Raw genomic sequence first — 25,376 nt, 5'->3', positions numbered from 1 at the left:
CCTGTGTTCCCTTTTCGGTGTGATTTTCTCCAACTTGTATGTTCTTCCTCTATATCTTTGCATGTCCAAAGCCTACTCAGTCCTTTAAGTACAGCTCTAAGGCCACTTCCTCTGCAAAGCCAAACATGATTTCATCATTTGGAATTACTTTTTTTTCCTTGTGAATTTTAGTATCACACCTTATCTGTAAATTCACATGGCATGTATCACTTTCTGACTTGCATGGTGATTGTGTTCCCAGCCGATCACCAACACTCTGAGAACAAAATTCCTGTCTGCTTCAATTTAGTACATCAAGAAATATTCGTTAATCAAATTATATAGTGATAGCCAGATATATTATTTTTTCTTGTAAGCTAACATCATTCCCCCTACTCTGAAAAAGCAGTAAATCACCAAGATTCACAACATGACATTAACAAAGTTGAGCAGTACGCTGTAGCTAAACTGCAGACACCCACACAAGCAGGGCAAGGCCTACTTCATGAAGTCCATGGGGCTGTGGTTCTGGAGAGCCAATATGTCACTTTAAAAAGTTACTGTTCACGACTGGCAATTACCCTTTGGCCTGAAAGCATGTGTTCACGACTAGGAAAGTGTCTCTAGGCTCAGACAGAGTATCTTGCTGGCTTTCCTGGAGGAATTGAATGCCGACAAGAAGAGCATCTGTGTAAGGAACTTTAGGCATGCTTTAAAAGGTGTGTCTGCACGATGAACCACGAGAGTTGAGATGCTACGCTAAAGAACTCAGTACTCTATAACCACGCCATGCTTGCAGCCCACTCACACAACAACCTGGGGCTTGTTGCTTATCAGCCAGCTGCTCACATTCAATCAAACAAAGGCATAAACTTTAGGCAGCTTTTCCCTATTCTTACTAATTGGCTGACATTAGCACTGTTTTGCTCACGTCCCCTTAAGCATGTTTACACTGCAATTCCCTCCAAATGTCACTTATTAGAGACTCCGCATTCCTGATCCTGAAGGTAATAAACCTGGAGACACAGCTTTCATTAGCAAATGGAAAGAGGCTTAAAGCATATTCAGAAACAAATTAAACGGCATAGACGAGGAGGTGTTTTATAGCTAAAGAGCTTCACTGCAGTGTACTTAGAAAGCCAGCATTCTGTTCCTCCATAACATTGCAATACTACTGGCTCTTTCCATTGGTCAGATTTGGTTGCCAGAAAAACCTAAACAGAAAATATTACACATCTATGAACTATTCCCAAATCACTGGACTTAAAAAATGTCATTCTGTAGTATGCCTGCTGTTAAAGCTACCATCAGTTGCCCAAAAGTAGCAAGAGTAGCTCAGAGGAGTCTTAGCCCAAAATATATAGCTACAATATAAGGAAAAAAACCAATAGAATAAAATATTGAAAAAAGATTAAATCAGTACTGCTATTGGGAGGTTCTTTTAGTTTAAATTTTTACATTCTAACATGATGAGGGTTAAAATTTTACAAACCAAATTTAAAGGAAGAAGGAAGGAATGTAGAAAGATCTGTGTGTTCTTTAGATGACATTTGAAACACACATCCACGCTTTTAAAAGACCATGTGTCACTGTTACTATTCAGCGGTATGCTTGAATGTCTGTTCAGAAAACATCTTAAATTTGAGATACATTGTTCTATTTTTTAAGATTTAGACTGCTACTTGCTATTTAAGAATTGTGGAATTATTCCAGGTGTAATGCTTATGCAAAATTCAAAGGTCAGAAAATTCTGGCCTATAAGGGCATTTTAAATATCATTTTGCCCATACTCTTTTAGAAAATCAACTGTAGGTCTTCAGACTATTTTTCAGTCCCAATCAAAGATAACCACAATAACAATTGTGTACCCCTATTTTCAGCCACATTTCTGTTCTTAGCTAAAGGGAACACAACCATATGGACCTTGTTCTTAGCCAGAGCTCCATTAGCTAATTAAATTTGCAAAGCCCAACCAGTGAGAGGCCGTGGATTAGTCCCATTTTAATAACTCCATTGCTTTGGCAGAGCTGATGGTATCTTTTTTCAGAGCAGACTAGAGAAACTTTTCTCATTTTTTAACACAGGTTAGACAGTTTAGTGCAACAGAAATACAATGCTAGCCACATACATACTTTGTAAAACTTAAAAAGGTGAAATTAATTTTAATAATATATTTTATTTAACCCAACATATCCAAAATACTATCATTTCAACATGTAATCAATATAACACTTGTTAATGAGATATTTTACATTGTTTTTTCATACTAAGTCTTTGAAATCTGGTATGTATTTTACAGTTGCAGCAACTCTCAATTTGGATTAGCCACATTTCACTTATTAAATAGCCACATGTGGCTAGTAGCTACCATATTGGATAGTGCAGGGTTGAGTGGTGAGCTTTGCCACTTCATTTTCTTTCTCTTGTTAGACTCACAGTGTACTTCAAGAGTTCAATACTTAACTAACCATGCTTGAACATTAGTTAGGCATACAGCCATTCATAGTGGTGAATTAATCTGAAGAGCAAAGAATTAACAGCCAGCCTGCTTCCTGTTAAGAAAGACCATCTCTATTTAAATCCATATCACATCACTCTTTAGGTGCAAGAATTGCTAGAAGAGTAAGACTCCACCCTCTAGCCTAATGACCCATTTTGAAGTAAGTGATTATAGCTCCATAAATACTTCAAAGATCCTAAGGCTTGAGGTGAAATTTTGAGTGTGAATAGTTCTTCTCCAAAAAGTATGCCAACTTCACTTACGCTATGTAGCATAGGCCCCAGGTACAGTGACCTTTTTTTTTTTCTCTCTAACAATAAGGAATTCTTTGAGCTTGTATGATTTGTTGATGTAAAAATTCTCATAGAGACATGGAAAAATATATTTAATGAGAAGATTTGATTGGAAAAAGTAAAATTGCAGAAAATCAGGTTGATCTCTGAGAATTCACCAAACTAGGGGTAATGAAAACTGAAGTTCTACTTCACAATTATAATGGGACCAATAAAAGAATCAGGATTACGAAGAACCAACTAAGATCCAATTAGGTTGCGTTGTCACTGAATTTCTGGAATGCCAAGGTGAATAAGCCTGTGTCATTACAAACATCAGAGTTGTGGACAATCGTTGAACCTTAGTCTTAAAATCAGGACACCTGCCACTTTCCTCAACGTCTACTTCTAGAATCAAAACAGGAATCTTCAGGGCTCTAGGCAGTCTTCTCCTCTTACCCCAATGTGAAGCAAGCAAGAGTTGAAATGATACACCAGGGAACAACAAAAGATCCCCCCACTTTTCCTCTGATACACCCATTTGGGCTTTTATGTTCTTTTAAGAACTCAGAACTTCAAGCACTAAATGAACACTTGCTTTCATTCCTTCTCTTTGAGGGAAAATGAATCAGAAGATGTAAAATTCTGGCAGGCCTTCGAGATCATTTAGTCCAGAGATAAATGCTTCCACTTCCCCCTTCCCATACTCATGCCGGATATCATTCATTAATTCATTCATTAAGCCGTTACTTACAAACACCAATTATGTGCCAGACTCTGTTCTGGGAGCTGGCTATAGATCAGTGAAACAAAAGAGGAAAAAAAAGTCCTGTCCTCTCTTTGTGGGGAGACAGACGTAAATAATAAATATGAAAATAATTACAGTACATAGTATGCTACAAGTACGTACTATGGAAAAAAATAACAGTTGGGGAAATGAGGAGTGCTGGGTCAGGGAACGGCAGTTGTGGTTTTAGACAGGATGGTCAACCAGAGCCTTACTGAGAATGCAACACTTAAAGAGTTAAAGGAAATGACGGAATAAGCCCTTTAGATTTTTTAAAATTTTATTTTACTTCATTTTATTTTATTTTATTATTTATTTATTTATTTTTTTGTGGGTGGGTAGGCAAGGAAGAGAGGTGAAGACTCATCCAGCCAGTGCGCATGTCCTAAAGCAGGAGCAGGCCCATCTTGTTCATGATTTAAGGACGTGACTATGGCTGGAGAAAAAGTGATCCAGGAGGAAAGGTGAGAGGTAAGAGCAGGTTGGAGAGGGAAAGGGTGGTTGGCAAGTTCAGATCACGTGAGCCATTATACTCTCAAAAGGACTTTGGTTCTGCGTGAAATGGGGAGCCACTGAGGTTTCTAAGCAGAGAAGGGGTAGAATTTGACTTAAGGCTTAAAGGGTCACTAGCTACTCTGTTGAGAATAGACTGTAGAGATAAGGGTGGTAGCAGGGAGACTATGGTAGTTCTAGGCAAGAGATGATGGGGTCTTAGAACAGAATAGTAACAGTTGGGAAACCAGAGTGTAGGAGTACAGATGCTGGCATGGGGGAGATGTGGTGGTGGAAGTCTATGGGAAGTCTCTTCTGATTGTTTCTATTTTATCAGAGAGATAAGCCAGGTCAACAGAGAGTGAGGATGGAGGAGAAGAGGGCATTTGAGGGCAAAGGAGAAAACTTGACTGAAATAGTCAGTTAGAGTGGGAGAGTGAATGGGCTAGAGAAAGAATGACTGATGGGCTTATTAAGGACCCATCAATCTATAATCAATATTTCCTCTGTTTCCACAGGTCTCAGGACCTCTCTCCACCCAGAGCCCCAGGCAGCCCCCAATAATTGATCTGAGTTGGCAGATGGAAGAATGTCCATCTGTCAGCTCTGATTTAATGTAACCTACTCTTTTGGTAGACTGAGGCCCAGAGAACTCCTTTAACTGCCATTTTTGGGAACAGTATGGATTATTAATCAGCTAGGCCCCTCCTAAGAAAAACAGTCAGGATGCCCATTGAAATATCATGGCACTGAGAGGGCCTGATAACTAAGGCTTTGGGGAATTTGTGCAACAGGATAAGGGTGCCAAGGACTGCAGCTGAGTGCCTGAAACATGAGTCTTGCTAATGCAGCAGGAACGATGCCTGCTTGCTGGTTTTCCACTTAACTCATAGTTCTTTGCATTCTGGCACAAGGTTTTATCTTCTGCAACACTGGCTTCATCTTTCAAAAGGTTCCAAGGAGATCACCCCAGGTTTTGCCTTTTGAATAGATTGGCATGATTTTTAAATAGGACTCAACCGAATCACACCTGATTTCAAGAAATTGAAGAGATAATTAAGAAAAGTGTTAGTCACTACTCAAAGTAATTTAGAGAGAGAGGAGGAAAAAAGGTCCATTAAGTCATCTTAAAAGGGCTCTTGCTATAAAATGAAAGTTGGAAATGGGGTAAATCTAAAATGCAAATGACTTTCCTGCTTCATCAGCAATTTAATATTACCTAGTGAATGTTGAGTAGTCCAATCATTTATTGCCATTTATACACCCACACTGGGAATTGGTTTGTGACCTTGAGAACTCCCCACTCTTCTGAATTGTTTCTCATCAGCATCCTCTCTCATTTCTTGGAAGACTTGCTGACCTTTACAGTCCTTCCTCTCTCTTACCTGATCTTAGTCTGTGGATAATTCTGTCCTTTTTGTCATGTAGAGTTTCTCAGAATGGATACGTTTATACTAGATCATTAACACTGCGTGGCCACACCCAAGTATAAACAGGTGGAGAGGGCCTGCTCACACATGTCAGTCCTTGTTGATTTTATCAAGACTCTCATTTCTGAGTAGTATACCACCTTTGGAAATATCAGGTCATTCTTAAGTAGCTCTTTTCTTCATCTTCCTAGTCTACAAACAATTGTTCTTTCAAGCTCAATAATATAATCCATGGCTGCCATTGACTGAGGCCTGCTGTGAGGCATGGAGCTAATGGGCTTCTATCTGAGCAGCCCACAACAACCATGCCAGCCTCATCTCTTTTAATTTTGTTGGCTGTGGATACTCATTAGATCTGAAATTCATGTGGGTTGGCAGGGTTGGCATCTTTAAAATAACTACAGTATTTTAACTCCCTAAAACAATTTCTAATGTTATTGGGAATTTCATATTCAGTTTTTGACATTTTTGCTTGTCATTTTGAGGAGTCAATGGGATGTCTAGTTGGGCTTTTCCAATAGGCAGTTAATAATGTGGACCTAGAGGTTAAAGATAGAGGCTAAAGATACAGACATGGAAATCATCAGCACTGAGATGAGAGTCATAGGTACATGTTTAGCAAGGAAAGGGGCTCCTTGGAGGCACAAGAAGTGGCTGACAGCGGCATCCTGGTAGACTTTCATATTTAAGTGACTGGAAGAGAAAGATGAGCCCTGAAAGGATCCATTCCAGGCAATGGGGAAAACTAAGCAGCAGATTCTAGAAGTGTCATAGAAGTCAAAGGATTAGAGAGCTTTTAGGCATCACAGATGGACAGTGATACAGAGGTCAAGAAGAACTCTTGAAGATTTGGTACTTGGATGAAGTCAGTTATCCTGAAGAGTATGGATTCATTAAATTGGTGAGTGAAAATAATCCTCTTTACTCCAATGGGAATGTACAGAATCTTAGGAACAAGTAGAGGAATGTTAAGCTTAGAATGAAAGCGAAATGAGTTTTCTGAAGTAGTGAAGGTTTGAAAAGATGAATGAAAGTAATACATGAATAAAATATGGAACAGCATCACCATCTAATGCTGTCACAATTCCATGATTCTATACTTAATCAAAATCCAATAAACAAAATATAAAGTAGAAATAAAAGGAATTTTCAATGAGTTCATGATATAGTCTCCAATGCACTGCGTTTATCTTAGTTTTTAAAATCCATTAAGATATTTTTGTAATTTAAATAGGTAACGAAGAAGAGGAAGAGGAGGAAAATAAAGACTTTCACTATAGCCTGGAAAGAGAGATGAAAAGGGGTCATAAGACCTCAGCGTATAAGTGATAGCTTCTTATTCTGGTGATTACCTGATAACGTATCGCCATGTGCTTGACAGACAAGATGTAGTATCATCAGGAACATCTCAAAGAAGGAAGAATGGAGTACTAAAGGGTAGAGACTTTCTGGCTCCTTTCTTCCTTCCAAGAAATATTAAAATTCTCCAAATTGTTGGGCAGAGTGGCTTGGATTCAGAGCTCCTCTTCATGTGTAACTTGGATGGAGAGCCCCAAGTATGGATTCATAAATTTGGGACAAGGCATATGTGTTGAGACAGGAGCTGAGGTGTGCAAGAGGTCTAAGGCTAATTCAGGGCCAGAATGGTGACTCTATAGAAAAGAGTACCCATGCCTAATTGGTGGAAGTGACATTATCATTAGTTGCAGATCAACCCTAGTGGGAATTTAAGAACTCAACTGTGGTGTCCCAGAGCATTATGTCTTCATAATATGAAGCAGATCACAAATTGACTCCTCTCTGTAGACCCACTTTGAGTTAGATTACTTCAGAACCAACAGCACTTTTTTATGTTAAATTTCCAGCCTTAAATTCTAGTTCTGGTGATATCAGGATCCAAAGGCAATTTGTTATGGAGATCATGAAGTGACTCAGGAATGAAACCTACCATTAAAGATGTCTCCTTAGAGCTGCATTCCCAACTCACACCCACCCCTAAGTTCACAGCCATGGGAAATAGTCTTTTCTGGACAGGATGTATCTGACCAGTTACCAGTTGGTGGAGTCTGTGGCTCCTAGAATCTCATTCCTGCTAGTTCATGCTGTAGTCTTTCAAAAACAGACAAAACCATCGTCAACAACTGAATATTGAGTGTAATGTGCAATTACAGCTGGTCAAATGTAATAAATGATATGGGGGGAGGGCTCTTGCCTGACGAGTTTTGTAAGAGAGTAGGCAGGAACGTTAGCAGTAGGTAAGGGGACACAGAGGAGACTTGGAGTATTCAAAGTCCCTTCATGTCTTCACAATTTTGCAAAGCCTTGGCCTAGCATCTGGGGAACAATCCTAAGTGCAATATTTTTCCCTCCAGCTTAGATGTTATTCAAAAGTGATCATTTTTCTCTGTGGGTTTGATGGTAGGTTGGAATGGGGGGAATCTACTTTGCAGCTGAACTACAGAGAAGAGAGCTGTGTCAACTCAATCAGGCTGCCAAGCCTTCCTTTTGGCAGAATCACTGGGAGTATTATGCTAGGGGTAATTTATCACGCTTGCTTTGGGTGTTCCAAATTTGCAAGCGTGTGGCTAATTTCCAGAGACAGCAGGGCAATAAACTCCACTTTCCTAAAAGAAAAACAGTAACCATACCACCTTTCAATTACATGGGCCATGGATAACGAACAGCCACAGACAATCATGGATATTCAGAAATCCTCAGAAAGCCTGAGTGTGGCAGCCAAGAGTGGGAATGATGGCTGTGTGTCTTGAGTGCCTGATCTAATGGATGTTAGGAATTGATACATGCAGCTACATCTACAACTCTCTACAGGCATTTTCACCTACCATACGTACACACATGTACACTGGAACTCTTATCTGTTAAAGACCAAAACACTAGCTGTTTGATGCTGACAGATGGAATTTCAGCCTCTTCAGCTGTGAATCAGGTGAAGCTTTCCCTCAGCCTTTGGAGTCTGCTTTTCCCAACACCTTCTCCATTTTCTGGGGGCCCTGACAGTGCCTCCTTGATTGCCCAAGGCCCCTCAGAGCAGGAACTAAATAGAACATCCCTCTGGATCAAAGGGCTATGTTGAGGACTTGTCCTGAACCTCTCAACTCTGTGAATATATCTGCTGTCTTTTATGCTTTCCAGGCCCAGAGTCCAGAAGATGTTTTAGCAGATCACCTGTTTATTCATCTTTATTCATATAATGAATCCAGATTTTATAGGGGATTTCCAGGCCATAATTAAAAGGTATAACAGATGGTGAGCAATTTGAGCAGGCAGTTGGTAGGTAAAAGGAGGCATATTTGGGGGTTGAGATTCTCACCCCAAGTAGGAAGCCACCTCCTTGGATGTGTAAGATGCTCCTACTACTTTCGGGGTCCAGGACCATCACCTGCTTCCGTGGACAACCCAAATGCCTGTTGATTACAGAATCCAGACCAGGATCACACAGGGAAAGGAACCCCAGTGGTGAGAGGGTTAGGGACAGAAGGACTCAGAGGTCAGCTAGGAGTTCACAGTTCACCTCTCCTCTCTATTTCACAAGGGGCAGGTTGCTCACTTAGCTCTTGTCTCCCAATTTTCCTTTGTATAGATATGTTAATGACTTTACAGGGTCAATTCCTGTGGAGCAGAGGGCCAGTGTGGGTCAGTCTTTACTTTCGAATTCAGGAACACTATACAGTCGGGCAGGATCTTGTGAGCTTTGTAAACACTAGAAATACTTTCCTAACCATTTTTTGTACATGCACTAATCAAATAAGGTCTTCAATGGTTGCCCTCCCTTGCCTACTAAAACATTTATAAGAGTTATGTATAGCACATTGAGCTCAATATGTTAGCTATTATTATTATTATTATCCTTATATTATCCTGTAATTGCCAAAGTTGTCTTCCTCAAAACCAATTCCAGTCATATCCCAAAGTTCCCAGCTCCAAAGTCAGTGGAGATTCCCTTTGTGTCTTTCATGATCTTACCAAACTCTTCTGCCCTGGCCCGATACCTGACAAAGTAACCTGAATTTAGGTGTTGACAAGTGCTAATGGTTGACATGTAAGCCTTCCTAGTGCACGTTATTTCTTGCCCTGGACTTCTTTGGGCTTCAGTTTTCATCAGGCTTCTCCTCTGTTCTGCACGGTTTCAGATGCTTCTCTCACTTGCCCTCAAGTTCTTCATGTTAGGTAACAAGAGGACGTCTTTCTGGAGGCTTCCTAATGATGCTCCCGGCATTCTTTTGGGTTCAGAGGACTCTTACTTTAGAGTGAGCTGTAATCCCAACCTGTACCCTAGACTACATGTTAAACAGGAGCCAAGTTAAAAAGAACAACAAAGTGAGGCTTTGCTAAAATTAGCCCACCTGTCAGTCTGTGAAACCACTGGTTTGAAGATTTTAATCACAGCATTGACACACATAATGCTAATTTCATCTAGTTATGTAACAACTGATGAGTATGTCTAAGTTACAGCTGCATGACAACAGAGTTGGGGTTAAAAGTGGAAAATACTGTTAAGTAACCATATACTTAATTTATATTTTACCATTTTACCTAACAACAAACATTCCTTTTTTCTGAAATGAATTAAGATGTGGTGAACGGGTTGTGTGAAGGCATGCCTTTACATCCAGACCTACAGGACCAGTATAAGACAAAGGCAGCAGTTCATTTGCCTCAATGGAATTGTGAAAAGACACAGCCTTCAGAATGTCTTGGGAGGTTATATTTTAACTACTTACAGTCAACCTGCAAATCTGTTTAACTCTGGCATTGTTGTTAACAAAAGTTTCCATTAAGAATCACTTTGAATCTAATTTTCACTCTATAAATATTTCTTCCCTCTGCTATTTATTAACTTGCCTGAGCTAATCTTACATGAAAATGTCCTGTTTCCTGTTGCTAGCTGTGCTTTGCTTTGATATACTCATTACAAATCGTGTGTAATTACTGCATTGTGAACAAGGGAATGGCGATAAATTAGGACAGCATTTTGAATAAAATATAAGCAGCAAGAAGGACTGCTTCTGAATGACAACAGATTTGCTCTGACCAGGTAGGTTAAACTTACCATCATATATTATTATTTATTGAATTTTATGTCCATAGAGCAAGGGGAAAAAAAGAGGACACATACCTTAGGCCTGAGCCTATCTACTTTTCTGAGTATGGATGATTAAATCTATCTAGGGACTATCATGCTATATAAAAGATGAAAACATTCTTTGGGGAGGAAAAACTAATTAACTTCCCTGCTTGCAGAGATTGGTGACCCTGTTTCTCCAACTTGGATGTCAGCAGGACATCCCCATCTTTGGCTGAAAAATGCTGACTGGCGTGTTCTGGGAATCTTGGCTCACCCCGAGGCTAATGAGCAAAGGGCTCTGGCTGCGTGCCCAGCTTTTGTGGCAGGGAGTTACCCCCGAGTGCTTTTTTTTTACTTACACTGAAGTTTTGACTTAGAAAGCAAGATCTGCCAGTATGTCAGAGGAAATTGGGCTTTCCCTCTCTAGCCTTCAAAATCAAACCCAGTTTCCACCGGCAGCCCTGGATTGGTCTCCTTGGTCTGATATAATCATATTCATAAAATTCTTCGTTGGAGAAGTTAAGGAGAGGAGTCCATGACGCATTCTCTTAGTTGGGGAAAACACAATCCATGTCCCCCTCTACATTAGGATTCAGGAGAGGAATTGGGTTGTGGGAGGAATCCTGAAGTGTGCATGTGTACCGAAGAGAAATGGCAGAAGACAAAGAGAAAGGGAAAGTGGAGGAGGGCAGCTCTCACCTGACCTCTGAGGCTTTGACCATGGAATTAGAATCCAAAGACTATCTGAGGCTTACAAGAAGCAATCGTGGCAATTGCCTCATCCTCTACAGTCAGCACATGGCAAAGTTTGCTGTGGGTAGGATACGAGGGAGTTGTTTCATCATGTTTCAAAACATTGGTAATGTTTTCTTCAATAGTCTCATCAATCCTTAAGAGATCATTGGGAATCTTAGAAATTCTCTATCCAATTCAATGTTGGAAAAGTGGTCCAAAGCAGAAGCAACAGAAATATAGTTAAAATATACCCTTGTAGTCTCCTCCAGTAATACTGTCTGATATGTAACAAATGTAATGAACATATCATGCTTTTAAAGAAGGCCTCAGTTACAACCACAATTACAAGATTTTCTTTCCCCCTCAGCCTTTCATTCTACTAAGTTGTGAGTTTATCTAACATGTAAAGGTATTCTAAAATCAGTTCATCTTACAGTAACGATGCTTTTTATTTTTAAGCTTTAGAAATAAGAAGAGATCACATCACCATAGTAATGAGCATTACTAAGTCCATGAGAGAGATGTGATTACAATTCAGTTTCCCATCCACAAGACAGCTTGAAAAATGTGATTTAGCCCCAATAGAGCCACCCTGATGCTTTTTAAAAATCAATTTATCTTTCTGTCAGTTTGGGTAGGGCAAACTTTGCGTGAAGTTGCACAAGTAAATAATATTTTTAAAATTTTGTCTATGATAGATGGGCTACTATTTCTCATATTTTATATTTTCATCTCAGGCAAATAAGGCCAACATTTCTTTGTTCTTCTTGTATCTTTGAAACTGTAGCCTTGCAACCAGCTAGCAATGAGCCTGAACAAGGGAATAAGTATGAGTATGACTTAACAGGCTTTTCCTTAAAAGAAAATGAAGAAATAGAAGGAGACAAAGGTAGAGAACTAGAACAAGGGAGGATGAGAAAGAAGGAGAACAAAGATGAGAAGAAAACAGAAAAGAAAGGGGGAAATAAAAGAGAAGGAGGGATGAGAAGGAGGAGAAAAATAATTTTAGCCATCAGGGCTTCTACATGTACGCCAGCTCGGACAGCTGAGACATCTCTGACTTGGCTCCGACACCTCTCTAGCAAGGGAAGAAGAGAACTATTTTTAAAGGAGGTCATTAGCGAGTCACGCTTAAGTATGATGCTTAGCCATCACCATTTGGGTGCTTTCTGGGGAAAGTCCTAAGCTGAGCAGCCCATCCAGATCCCGTCTGGGTGCATTCTGTTTGCCACTGGCTGGCCAGCCAGTCAGCTGGAGACTGGTTTAACCTTGCAGCTCTTCTGTTTTATTTTCCTGACAAAGCAGTACTTCCATTAAGAAAAAGGCACTCAGCTATTAATTTCTGCTAACTCTGAACCTGGCCAATGAAATATAAGCATGTGCAATCTTGCATCTCTATTTTAGGGCACGAATATGGGGGCAGTTAAAACTCTCTGCTTGGCTTAGGTATCTCTGCATTCATCTCACTCTTTTTAGTTCAGTCTTCTTTGTTCATCCTTTTCCTGACAGGTAGCCTGATGGTTACAAGACTGGTGCAGAATTCTAACAGGCTCAGACTGTCTGAAGGAGGGAAAGACTGATAGAAGTAAAAGTTCTCTTTCTTCTTAATAGTTAAAAAAAACTCTCCTAAGAGAATGTCTGTGTGCTTGTAAGTAGAAGTCATCATTATATGAATGCTGTATTTTCCTGGAGGAGAAATTAAAACTCTCTGTACTCCCCTATACCCTCTTGTTCTCCCCAGGTTCTGGAAATGACTAAGGGAAACAAGACCTATTTGCAATTAGTCTCTGGCACTTTATTGTCACCACATTGTAATATATAACGTCCTAGCTACTGGAAAGCAAGCAGCAAACAATGGGTTGTATATACGAATGATTAAATATCTGTTTGATTCATTTCAATTTAGTAAATATTATTATATTGAGACTTGTTTTTTCCCTAATTTGCTGGATTGTCAGTATATTAGAAGTGAGCAGGTTCTAATCTAGAATGGGAGAAGTGGGGGGGTGGGGTGGTAAGGAAGAGGTTTTCTCTGTCTCTGTAACCATCAGAGACAAAGCAGGAATCAGCCCCCAGGAACTGGAGCAGGTCTTGCCCACAAATTACTTAGGTAGCTCTAAGTGCTGTGGTCCTGATATAACTTAGCCGCAAATACGTCCACCGCAAAGATGTTAAAAGGCCTGGTATTTTCATTTTGTAGGGACTCAGATATGATATTACTGGGTATGTAAATGACACCTAATTGTCTAGTGAGATGGAGTCACTATAACTGAACACTTAGCACCATACTCTTTTTTACTGACTAGTATGGCTGAAGGCTCAGTGTGATGGAGGATGAGATGAGGCTAATTTCCTAGGGGCCGGGTGGGATCTTGGGAAGTTTGAAAGGACTCAGACCCTATTAATGAGAGGCTTCAAGACAGGCCAAAAATAGACAGTGCCTATCTAACAGATTTTCTGGTGGTCAGGTCTTCCTTAAAGACCCAATTTACATGATTTGGAGCTGGAAGATTCCTAGAGATAAAACTCCATCAATTTATGAGAAGGGGAGAATTCCATGGAGATGTCAAAGAAGTCACAGTTGGAGAAGAAGAAAAATTTAGTATGAGCTGGGCACTGTGCTAAGCAGTTTGAGGTTTGTACCCCTGATCTTATCTAATGGCTTTCCAGCTATGGCTGTGCGTCCCCATCACCTATAGAAGTGAAAAACTATGTTGCTGCCCAACTGTTCTAACCTATGTCTCACTAGATAGTCAAGTTCTTAAGCTTTGGGTTAGAACTACGCTCTAAGTATAGTTATTAAAAAATGTACAAGTAATTCTGAATCACTGCTAGGGTTGAGAACTATTGATTTAGTTTAATTCTCACAACTCTATGATCCAGGAATAACACCCCATCTTTTCCAGAAGATGAGATTGAAATTCAGATTTAACCAACTTCTGGTGACCAGAACTCAGGTTTATAATTTCTGGTTCTTTCGTCTTTTCAATTAACACGACTGCTCTCCTGGAGGGTTGAAGTGTTAGGTTTTGAGTAGATGACTGTAGGTTTTCCAACTGTCTTCCACTTTATCCTCTGAGTAATTACCCTTAGAGAAATCAAGTCTGGCAGCATGGTATACTGAAAAGAGCATGGAAATCTGCACTCTAGTGGCTTTAATTCTTGCTAGTTCTGTGATCTTGGACATGCCACCTCATTTGTCATTGGGAATAACTAATATCTCAATTTGTATTAGATGGATATATATGTAAAGTACTTAAAATAGTGCCTGGCAAATAGTAGGTACTCAACAGGTACTGGTTCCTTTTGCCACATTTACACCTAATAACACTTTTATTGTGGCCAGACAGTGTTATTTGTCCCCTTCTTCTCTTCTTCCTCTTTTCTTCCAACAAAAGGAAAATGGAGATTGGGGAGAGGGCACTAGAGGTGGGGCAGAATCAAAGACTATACTGAATCATGCAGAATCTCTTACAGTCAGTGGAGGGTACACAGTTTCTCTATATAAGGGGTTTGATGCTGAAATCAGGTCAGAGAAGGAGACTTACCTTGAAGCTATCTTTGCCTATCAAATACTTGATTTTTTTCTCAGATGGTGCCTTGGTGAGGGGTGTGTGTGTGTGGAGTGACTGATGGAGATGATGGGGGAAGGCAAAAGTCCTTCCTACAGACACCTCCTGGCCACACCAGTACTTAAGCATCAAACTTCACCCTTGCTTTTTTTGATAACAGATTCGTCTGGTATAAGCCTATGAGCTGCTAGACATAGACAAGTATGTTTATCACTTGGATGGTGAGCTTCAGTGTCAGCGTTGCTTTATTTATATCTCCCTCTGCAGACAATCCTGATGCTTTCACATAATTGGTGAGCTCTACCAGCTCAGCAAACAAGTAAATGAGATGATAAACAATGCACTCTTTTCCATACAGACTTATGATAAATTCACAAGGCAGCTTCATTTCCAATTAGTCTGGCTAACTTGCCTATTTTAAATTACATGAGATGACAGTTGGTTTTATTGTTTTCCCTCTACATCAGGTCTTGACATGACAGCTCCTTCACAAGCCCTAGGGAGCTTGCTGGGTGATAGGCGGGGTAAAAGATGGCAAATTGGGTTGGTTCAACTCTTGGAACATAATTACTCAAACCTAGCCTTGCTGAGTCTATTCAACATTTTTGTAATTATGTAATATTCAAGGCTCAAACGAGAAGGGCTTGGAAGCATGTATTTTATGTACTTCTGTGATTTCAGAAGCAGACTTCTGTGATTTCAAGGATCAGCTCTGTGGTCCGTAAGAAACTGAAAGGGAGGCTTGGGAAGTCATACACTGCATGCAGGAAACACACACCTGCTCAGGTAAAGGGAAGGCCTAGTATGCCAAGGTACTTGAGAGCAATCTGGTTTCTTTATACAGATCTTGCCTCTGGCTCCTTCCTTTACAGAAGAGTCAGCTAGTAACTTAGGATAAAGAAAGGATTTGGATTCTGCTGCCCTACCTGCTCCATTCTGGGGCAGAGAACATAGTAAGCAGTATTAGAGTAGCTTACATTTTGTTTCCTTTGGAGACGAAGTGGAAGCATCTTTGACTGATGTGTCACACTTGAATGTCCGCAAAAGTAACAAATGCAGGAGGCCAGGTGTCAATGAATATGAAAGATTACTTGGTAGCTTTTGGTATGATCTTAAAATTAATTAACGGAAGTGCCCCTAATGAACATCTATTTATTAATAGAAGGCAAGTGAAGCAACACTGCTAATGCAATGGCCAGACGGTATAATAAAACATATGGACAAAACAAATCTAAAGTAGTTTGACATCAAAAGAGGCCTCTTGAAAACCACAGGACTAGAAAATGATCACAATTAAGAGACATTTTAACCATGGGACATTTCTTGGTGGGGCTGGCCATTAAGTTTTCTGTGGGGCGGTGGGTGGTTGTATTTAAAACCTGCTTTCTCTGTAGGACCTTTCTTGATGATTCTGTCTGAGTGTCAAAAGCACTGAGCTCTGAACTCTTATTCTATAATAAGGAGCCTAAACCTTTTAAGTCAACATTTAAGTTTGCACTTCTTTATAGTTTTCTATTTTATAGCTATTAGTATAGTCTCCACAGCAAAATTATTAGCAACTAGAAAGCAAGTACTCCATCTACAATAGGGTATTTTCTCTAACTCTTTTCCTTCTCACCAACTGCAGCTCGAGTTTGAATGCAAACCATACTCTGTGACCTCACAGTGTTTTGCTTCCTCTTTTAAAGTCCTAATAATACTCTATGCAAGTGGCCATCATTTTATCTATTGCCCGGTTCTTTGTAATTAGGGTCTGCATCTTTCACCTCTGATTCCCTAGACCCAGCCCCACGCTCAGCGCCATGCCAGACAGTGTTGTGTGTTGTGAGCAACGGGTTCGCTGTGTTGTTTAGACTCAGTTTATTCCTATATCTTAGGAAACATAGAGAACAATGAGCTTCTCCCTGCCTTCAAAGGGCTTTGAGTCTAGAGATGGTTATTACCCACATCCTTTATATACACAGAATCAGACCAGGCTGGTGGTCAAAGACTGAATGAATACCCACAAGAGGAAATGTAATGAGCAAATTCATGTGGGCTTAAAATTTCTCTTCTATTTCCATATAAATAATCATTTATTTAAGATAAGAACAATTTGCCTTGATTATTGCCCTTAGTAAATATTGGCAAAGGCCTGTTCCTGCTATAAAATGCAGAAGTCAGTCTTCCTCACATATTTTCATCTCAGTGTAAAGGTTACCCAAGCTTTAGCATCAGATAGTATTTTTTCCCTTCCTACTGTAGATATTAGTTTTATGTGCCTGTGCACACCAAAGAGGAATCAAATATGCCTCTAAAAGCATTCACAGATACAAAAATAGCACAGATAGATTTAGTTTTAGCTTTTAGGGATACATGGTGATGCAGAAAAGGCTGCAGAAAATGCTGCTGCCTACACTGACATGACACAGGGACCACAGCCAACTGGAGGCAGCTGCAGCTGCCTGAGAGAGAAAGCAAGGGAATTCAGTGGCAGAGGCAAGCAGCTGTAGCCCAAATCACTTGGTGTCAAAAGCCCTGCCACATCATCTGGCAGAGGCAGTAGTGGATTGGCATCACTGAACTTCATGTAATGAAAAGACCCCTAGGTCTTCAGCTCCATTACTGCCATTTTCTAGTCCCAATCAAAGGTTTAGGGAGCTTTCTACATTTAGATAGCTGCTGCCATCTATGTGGAAAGCAGAAATGGTGGGTGTGGCTAGAAGCAGTTTAAAACAAATATGTTTTATTGCACAAATAGTTGGGTACCAGACTTTGTCACCAAACTAAGGGGTAGGGGTTGGGGATGGAGAATCAAGCGGCACCTATGGTTAAAGACATTATGCGCAGAATACTTTGATTATGTAGAAGGTGCTCAATTTCAATTCTTGAGAATAATCTATTTTTCTAAATGGTTTCCCTTTATTAACCATCAGGAAGGGAAAGCAATCATCTCTTTCATTTACTCTTACAAATAAGTCATGACTAAATAAGTTATGAGTTATGTAATAAGTCATCATTTCTCGAGATGCTACTTTGTGCCAGTCATATGCTTAATGGCATAATGGTTATATGAAGTGCTAAAATGTTCACATGTGAATAGTTCATTATTATTTTTACATATTATTTAATTACTACAACTATAAAGCTGAACTAATTTTGTACCTTAGTATGTTATTACTAAATTCCCAAAAGCTTTTTACCTGGTTGCTGTTCATATAAAAACTAAGTTTGTCCCCTGTGCAATTAAAAAGGATGAAACTTGAAGAGAAAAGGTGGCAAATAGAGATAGCATATAACCTATGGCCACACAGAGTTGCATGAATGCATTTTATAATAATAATTACATAAAATAAAAATGCCACTATTCAATAGAAATATATTCCTCTAAGTAAAGATATTTGCACTTAAGGAAAAAAAAAATCGCACAACTTGAGAATAATTAAACAGAGAAAACACTTCCAAAAAAGTCTTTTGTCAGAGAACCCCCCTAATTCTTTTCAAAGATGACTAGAACTTGTTCTTGCATTAATCTCTCCTTTGTATTATCTATGCAGCTGGAAGTGTCATTCATTCAGCCAACTGAGAGTTGCAAGACTGTCCACTGACAAATCTCCCAAATAAAACTTCCACCCCTGAGTATTTCCACAGCACTGCATCTGTGCTAATGTGCTCCATCTCCCACATCCTTGAGGAGAGGTCTTCTATGAACCTTGGAGCTTAGCCTGACAATTGTACTCATCTAAAAATACTCCTGGGAACAGAGAGGCAAACTTTGTGTTCTGGGTCCAACACACTATCTTTTGCTCCACTGTATTCTGTGCTTGATTCTTTAAATAGCAGTTGCTCATGTGTAAAAGAAATATTTTTAGGAAAAGGTATATGTAGTTTGAAGCTATACATAATGTATATCCAAGTTGGTCTGGTTACCTGACTATGATGACTGTACCAAAAGCAAGGTGAGTTCTTGTCTTATTTGACTGCATCATATACTTTTGTGGTGGTTGTTTTCGTTCTATGAAAGGTCTTAGAAATCAACTAAACCCAAACCCCTCTTTTTCAGATTTGGAATTGAGGTCAGGAGAGATGATTTGATTTGCTTAAAGTTCCAGCTTACATCAGAGCTGGTGCTACAGTATCTCTCTAGACCACTGCTTGGAACTTTTTCCAGACTGAAAGACCAGCATCTTACGATCTTATAGCGAGGTCCAACCAATCCAGAAACATTATGGGCTCATCCAAAACTCAACTTTTGCCAGGTTTCCCCTATTCTTCTGTAGACAAAGCCTCATCTCCAAACAAACCCTGGATATCTTTGCCTTTCTGCTGCTATGAATTTGCTCAACGTTTTCTACTTCCTGAAATGCCCTGACGCTCATTACCTCATTCTAATTCCATCGATGCTTCTTTTTAGAGAATTAAGAAGATGAGTTTCATCCTAACAGTTCACACATTGCATCTCAGGTCATATTAGAAACACTATTTAGGTCTAAAAGGTAAAAGAAAGCAAACACTCGCCCTCACCTGTTTCACAATCTTATCTATTGATGAGATTATATCACAGCACCTACACCAATAGCACCCCCCTTCTACCACCACTTGTAGAAGCAATTTACTTTGGAAACCTATTTTCCTTTGTCAGAATTCCTGTTTGAATGTGAATGTAGCCCAGGGCAGGGACACTGGTGCCAGACCTAGCTGTCCCTGGGCTCTGGCATATCTATAATGTGGGAGGTGTGGAACTGGGAGAAGAGGGGCAAAAGGAAGTAGCATAAAGTCCCTGATCTAAATAACACAATTAATGACTTGCCACCTCAGCTTTACTTTGTCGCTATAAATGATGTACATGAAAAGCAGGAGCAAGTTATAAATAATTGAATAAGTGGAAAATGTTGTTATTGTTAAAATTAATGCAAAATTTTGTTTGCAAATCAAGTTTTGCTGTATACCATGTTTACTTTAAAGCCTATAAGAACAAGAACTAAATATCCTTTCACAAACAGATTAAAAGGATGGTTTTGTTCACTCTGCATTTAGAGAGCCCCTTTGTCCTTTGTTGAGAGCTTGCCTCCATGGCTGAAGATAGGGAGTACTCAACGTTTCCAGAAGAGTGGTAAATGCCACTTACATAGGAGAGCTACAAGTGGTTGGCAAAATTTTTTTTTTTTCTGAATTGAAAAATTACCTTGACAAGTATAAAGGTAAAATGGAGCTAAATTCTGAAGAATCTAATACATGTGTGTATATTAGAAATGGATACTACCCATTGCCCTTTTGGAATTACATCTAATTATTTGAGATATACCTGATACTCATCTACAGATCATTATGGTTGCTCAGGATTTCAAATCTGCTGCCCATTTGATCTTCAGAGGTGACACTTTGGGAGGACAGCTGCCCATTTCTTTCAAAATGGCTTTATTGGTCCTTTATTTTCACCACCCCCCACTTTTTTTTTTCTTTCCATGAGTCAAGGTCGAACTCCTCATTCTTTTTTTTTCCAGGACCCTTTTCAAATGAATTTTCCCATCTGTTGTGAATAGAGGGTTCTCATTTTTCTCTTAAAATTAATTTCTTCTACAGAGCTCCTGACACTGATTTCCTTCCCTTAGCTCTGGGCAATTATGTTCTCTTATTTCTCGCACATAAATCTCATTTGGAAGACAAACTCCCCAGGTTAAGCTGCTGTTGGGGACGTGCAGTTCTCATCAAGAGCCAGCAACACCTGTGTCAACAGCAGCCAGTTTCACCACCGCCTGGATGGCTACTTTCTTGGGGAAACTATTTTCTCCTTCTCAGCATTCTTGTTTGAGTTAGAATATGGCCCAGGGCAGGGACCCTGGTGCCAGCCCTGGCCTGGCTGCCCCTGGGCTCTGTCCCGGTATAACTATAATGTGGGGCACTGGACTAGGGACTGTGGGGGACCAAAAGGTGTAAGACAAAGGCCCAGATCTGAAGCAATTCAAAACCTAATAGAATGAAGCTTGTGTCCTGAGACAAAGTGGGCTGGGAAGATCTGGGTAGGTCATGGATCCAGTTCAGAGCATCCGGCAAAGCTTGGGAGAGGCAGCAGGTCCTTAAAGGTCAAGGTGGGCAAAGCGTCAGAATCCAGTCGTCAAGTTGTCTGACTCAGAGACCCGTGGAAGCAGAAACCTGAGGAGTCCTTCAACTTTACTGGAAGGATGACTTGTACTCGGTTTTCTTTTGAACTCAATTGTGTTTGGGCAACTGGGTCATAGGAGGGTAATGGAAGACAGAGGAGAGGAGGGGCATGTGGACAGGTGTGTCCTGTTTTAATCGGCACACAGGTGCTCTGATTACAGGCACACTGTGTCATTGTGAGAGAAATTCAGCATGCGGATTAGAGACCTAAGTGAATGTAGTACAGGTTACTGTTTTTTTTTGGTCTCCAACTTTGTTTCCAAGAAATGACAAAATTTATACATTTAGAGTGGTGTATCTTTTAGATGGCATCTTTCTACACAAGGAGATTTGGATTAGGAAAGGAGGATTTAAAAAAAGAATTTAATCCATATCTTCAGATTGCCTGATCTGCATGGAAACAGTCCTAATAACTTTCTGTTACTGTCTAACATTGTCTTCAATTTCTTACTGGTACTATCTAAGCTAGGCAATATGTCTTCTAAACTCCTTAAGTGTGTATTTTCTATGAAGTTAAGTATACGTTGCTATTATATATACATAAAAAACTCAAGTATTATCTTTATATATAAAGAACTCAAGTATTATATGGTTCAAAGATTTTCTTTTATGAATAAGGCTTTCATGAAATATTTTTCTTCAAAAGGAAGTTAACATATATCATTATGCATAGAAGCCATTCTCTCCTAAAAGTAATAATGTTTGTACTTAGATGGTATTTGTAATGAAATTTATCTTTGTGGTGATAATTGCGGTAACCTTTTAAGTGAACACACGCATACGCCAGAACTTGCACCTGTCATTGTTGCCATGGAAACAGTTCCAAAACATAAGATACGATTCTATTATTGAGGTGGTATAGTTTTCCAAATGAATTTTAATGAAATTGTAGCAGGAAAAAATGAATTTTATGGAGGCTCTAAATTATTTAGTGAAGTTTGCCAACTAGAATCAGACTAAAACCACACAGTGGTAACCTTCATCTGAAAAGGAAACAATAGTCAGTAAATGTCAAGCATAAAAAAAGGAATATAAACTAGGTTTATTTAGAGATAAGTGAAACACCCAAATGCTAGCTCTTTAATGTTTATCTTTAACACTGCCGTTTTCAACCACTATTCCTATTGAGGTTGAAGTATTTTTGAGTGTTAGCTGTCTGGGTAGTGCATACAGAGATGACTGAGTTATCTGAAGATCTTTTTCCTAATTTTTTACTTTTTTGAGCTTCTGTTGTTTGGAGGTAAACAGATTTAGAGCTACAGTTTTTCTTCTGAGCTAAGAGACCTGAAGGACATCTGTTTCACTGTCTCTTTACAGATGAGAGAATCGAGCAGGGCTGAATGAGCACTGAGGGCCCTGACTTCCCTCCCTGCCCAGTCACTGGCTGCCTCGTACAGCCTCATCACTGCTGGTTAACGCTGGTGCATTCGCCCACGGAGGGAGGAAATCAGGCCCTGCATTTGAATATTTGAACTTTTAATGCTCACATCTTCTAAGGAGCTAAGTCCAATTTGGTCAAGGAAATAAGATTTTCATTTCTTCCTTAAGGTATCTCCTCACAAAATCTATTGATTGTACATGGATTACTACTTTTTACCAATGAAACAGAACCAATACCTTAAAGTAATAAGACAAGGGAAAGTTTCCTCGATCCCTAATCATTGCTTCACTTCTTAGTACTCTAATCATGTGAATTAAATGTCCTACACACATAATGAACCCAACTGAGAAACCAGTGCTAACCTCCAAGTCAAGAGCTTGGGAAACAAATCTGTGGAGCATGACGTAAAGTTATGTGATGATGGATTGGGACTCTAAAATATTCTTTTGAGCACATTGTTACGGCATCATAGTCAGGGACAGAAAGCCCTCACAGCCAAAAAATACGACTAGGAAATGGGCACCCCTAGATACAGAGAGTACTTATGTAACTCTCGTCAAGGCTGACGGCGTGGCAGGCCCTGTGCCGTCTCTGGCAGAACCGAGGCCCCCCTGGGCTCTAGGAGGCCCCGAGACGGTGTGTCATACAGTGACGATCGGTGGAAAATACTCTCTCCATTCAAATGTGATTGTTTTGGCTTCCTCTGGGTTGAGCTCTTGGCACTTGAACTGGAGCCAATGTAACACCACAGCTGGGAAACGACATTATTTGGATTGGTTAAGAGTTTTCGAATTAAATTCCACTGTAGTATTAGAAAAAGAAAAACCTTCCTGCCATATCCAGCCAGTCCACAAGAGTTTCTCTCTCTTTCTTGTGTTTGTACATAAATGTGCATTAATAAAATTTCTATGAATAAATATAAGCTATATAAGATGCAGTCATATAAATCTGTATTACCATATTCATTCCATGAATATTAAATGAATACTTGCTATGTATCAAGCATTGTTCCAGTACACACACACACACCACATATGTGGTGTGTGTGTGTGTATATCTATAATTGGTAATTAAAAATAACATACACTTTTGGAAAGCCCGTCAATATTGTTCATTTAGATGTAAGCATCATTCCCAAGCATGTTTAAAATGAGGCCGTGTGAAGTCCTGGAAAGCAGGCTCATATTCTCACTCTGCTAGTCACTTGAACTTACAGTTTTAAGCCCTAGATTTTTCACTTTTAAAACAGATTATGACTTCCTTCTTCACTGGTATAAAAAGACTTGGCATGAGTGAAGAACCTGGTACATAGTAGGGTGTCATAAATATTAGCTCCCTTTACACTTCTTCTCTGCCCTCCCCCAGCTCTGAAATGTGCAAACTCTTCCTGCCTTTCCAAATTCTGCAAACCTCTACAGAATAGGGAAGGAGGGGTGTGAAGGTGGTCCATCCTAGGCCTAAATCGGAGCCCGCTGTGGACAACCAACTTGGACCCTGTCCTATTAAAGAAGGATCCCATGGACTCCAGAGAGCTGTCACCTTTTATAACCAGTAAGGACTGGAAAGTTTTTCTACTATAAATGCTACAAATTTATCCAAATCCAGTGAGATTAGCTATATCAATAGATAGATATAGGTAATTTTTTTCCAATTATAAAAGTTTCATATAATCAGAATATTGTTGAATATTTGGGAAAATGTGACATTTCATCTCATATTTGCCAACGAAGCTTATTCCATCAATGGTGAAATTGCTTTGTGTAATCTGTAAACTCATTATCATCCTGGAACCCCCCCCCCCTTGCCAGGCAGCCTGTGTTTATGTAGCTTTTCCCTGTGGCATGTGCTCTGAGCAGAAAAGGGTATAATTATAAATCTCCACTCCACTAACAGAACAATGGTTGCAACCAGCAAGTCGACTCTCCCTTTGTGAAGCTCTGCTTAGGGAACAGAGCAGCGTAGATTTTGTTTTTGAATGTCAAAGTCCTAAAAATATTATGAAAACAGCTGTTTCTGGTTTCTGCATTAGGCTTCTTTTTCAACATATATTCATGGTATTCACTGTAGCCATTCTGGCAGGAGCAAACCAAGGACCAGGAATTTTTAAGGTACGTTGCTTACAATTACCCAACAATAGCAGGAGACCAAAACTGGTATGCAACCACAATTTGTGTTTTCAGACTTTCATGGCTTGCTTGGACAAAAAAGACTAAATTTGTGTCTTTGGGCAAAGTTAATCAGACTAGAAAGAGAAACTTGAAATGCAAAGTATACTCTGTGCCATTTCAACTCTTAAAAAGCAAAGTTAATGCAACCTTGCTCTTTATTCCAGTGGTTATTATTTTTCTAAATATGGGGGCTTTGGAGAGATATGTAATGTAATTATGTCAAACACTTCATTCATTAATGCATTAATTCCATCAACTAACATGGATACAAGTGCCTGCTGAATGTCAGATAAGTACAGGACTGGAGACCTTGAAGACATCTCACAGCCCTGAGTTTTGACCTAAAGTAGTTGTAATGCCCTGGATTTTAAGGAAGCCCCTAAATCTTCACACAAAGCTAATTCAAGACCTACTGGAGTTATTTTTCAGTATACAGAAATAGAGTCAAATGCTTTCACAAATCTACATTCAATATTAAAAAAGTGATAGCATCATGGCTTTAGCATTGACTTTGTGTGTTAAACTGAGAAATACGTATGAATGGAAGCTTTAACCCTGCTCTGGGGAAATTAACAAAGGAATGCACAATAGTACATCAGGACCCTATATTTGTTGAAGGGTATTGCATTTCTCCTCTCTGATGGATTGGTCCATGCCCTCGAAAATACATTCAGAGTGAAATGTGAACCAACTCTGCTGCAAATCTATAGTTGAATCTTTTTTTTTTTTCCTGACAGATAAAAAGAATTCAATCGGGCCAAAAACTCCATGTGAATATTCTAGTGCCTCCCTCTGGAGAGTCTAGGTGCTGAATAAATTACTATCATTTCTAA

At 39.6% G+C, this 25,376-nt stretch overlaps 1 protein-coding gene across 24 annotated transcripts in view; it reads right to left on the bottom strand.

Annotated features, from left to right (window-relative positions):
- The window catches only part of SLC8A1 (solute carrier family 8 member A1), a 376,616-nt gene that overhangs the window by 84,456 nt on the left and 266,784 nt on the right, over window positions 1–25,376 (bottom strand). The window lies entirely within an intron of this gene.

Source organism: Choloepus didactylus, chromosome 17, assembly GCF_015220235.1.
Source record: "Choloepus didactylus isolate mChoDid1 chromosome 17, mChoDid1.pri, whole genome shotgun sequence".
Lineage (NCBI taxonomy): Eukaryota > Metazoa > Chordata > Mammalia > Pilosa > Megalonychidae > Choloepus > Choloepus didactylus.
The sequence above is the reverse complement of the archived record's forward strand: the minus strand, read 5'-3'. Positions and strand labels throughout refer to the sequence as shown.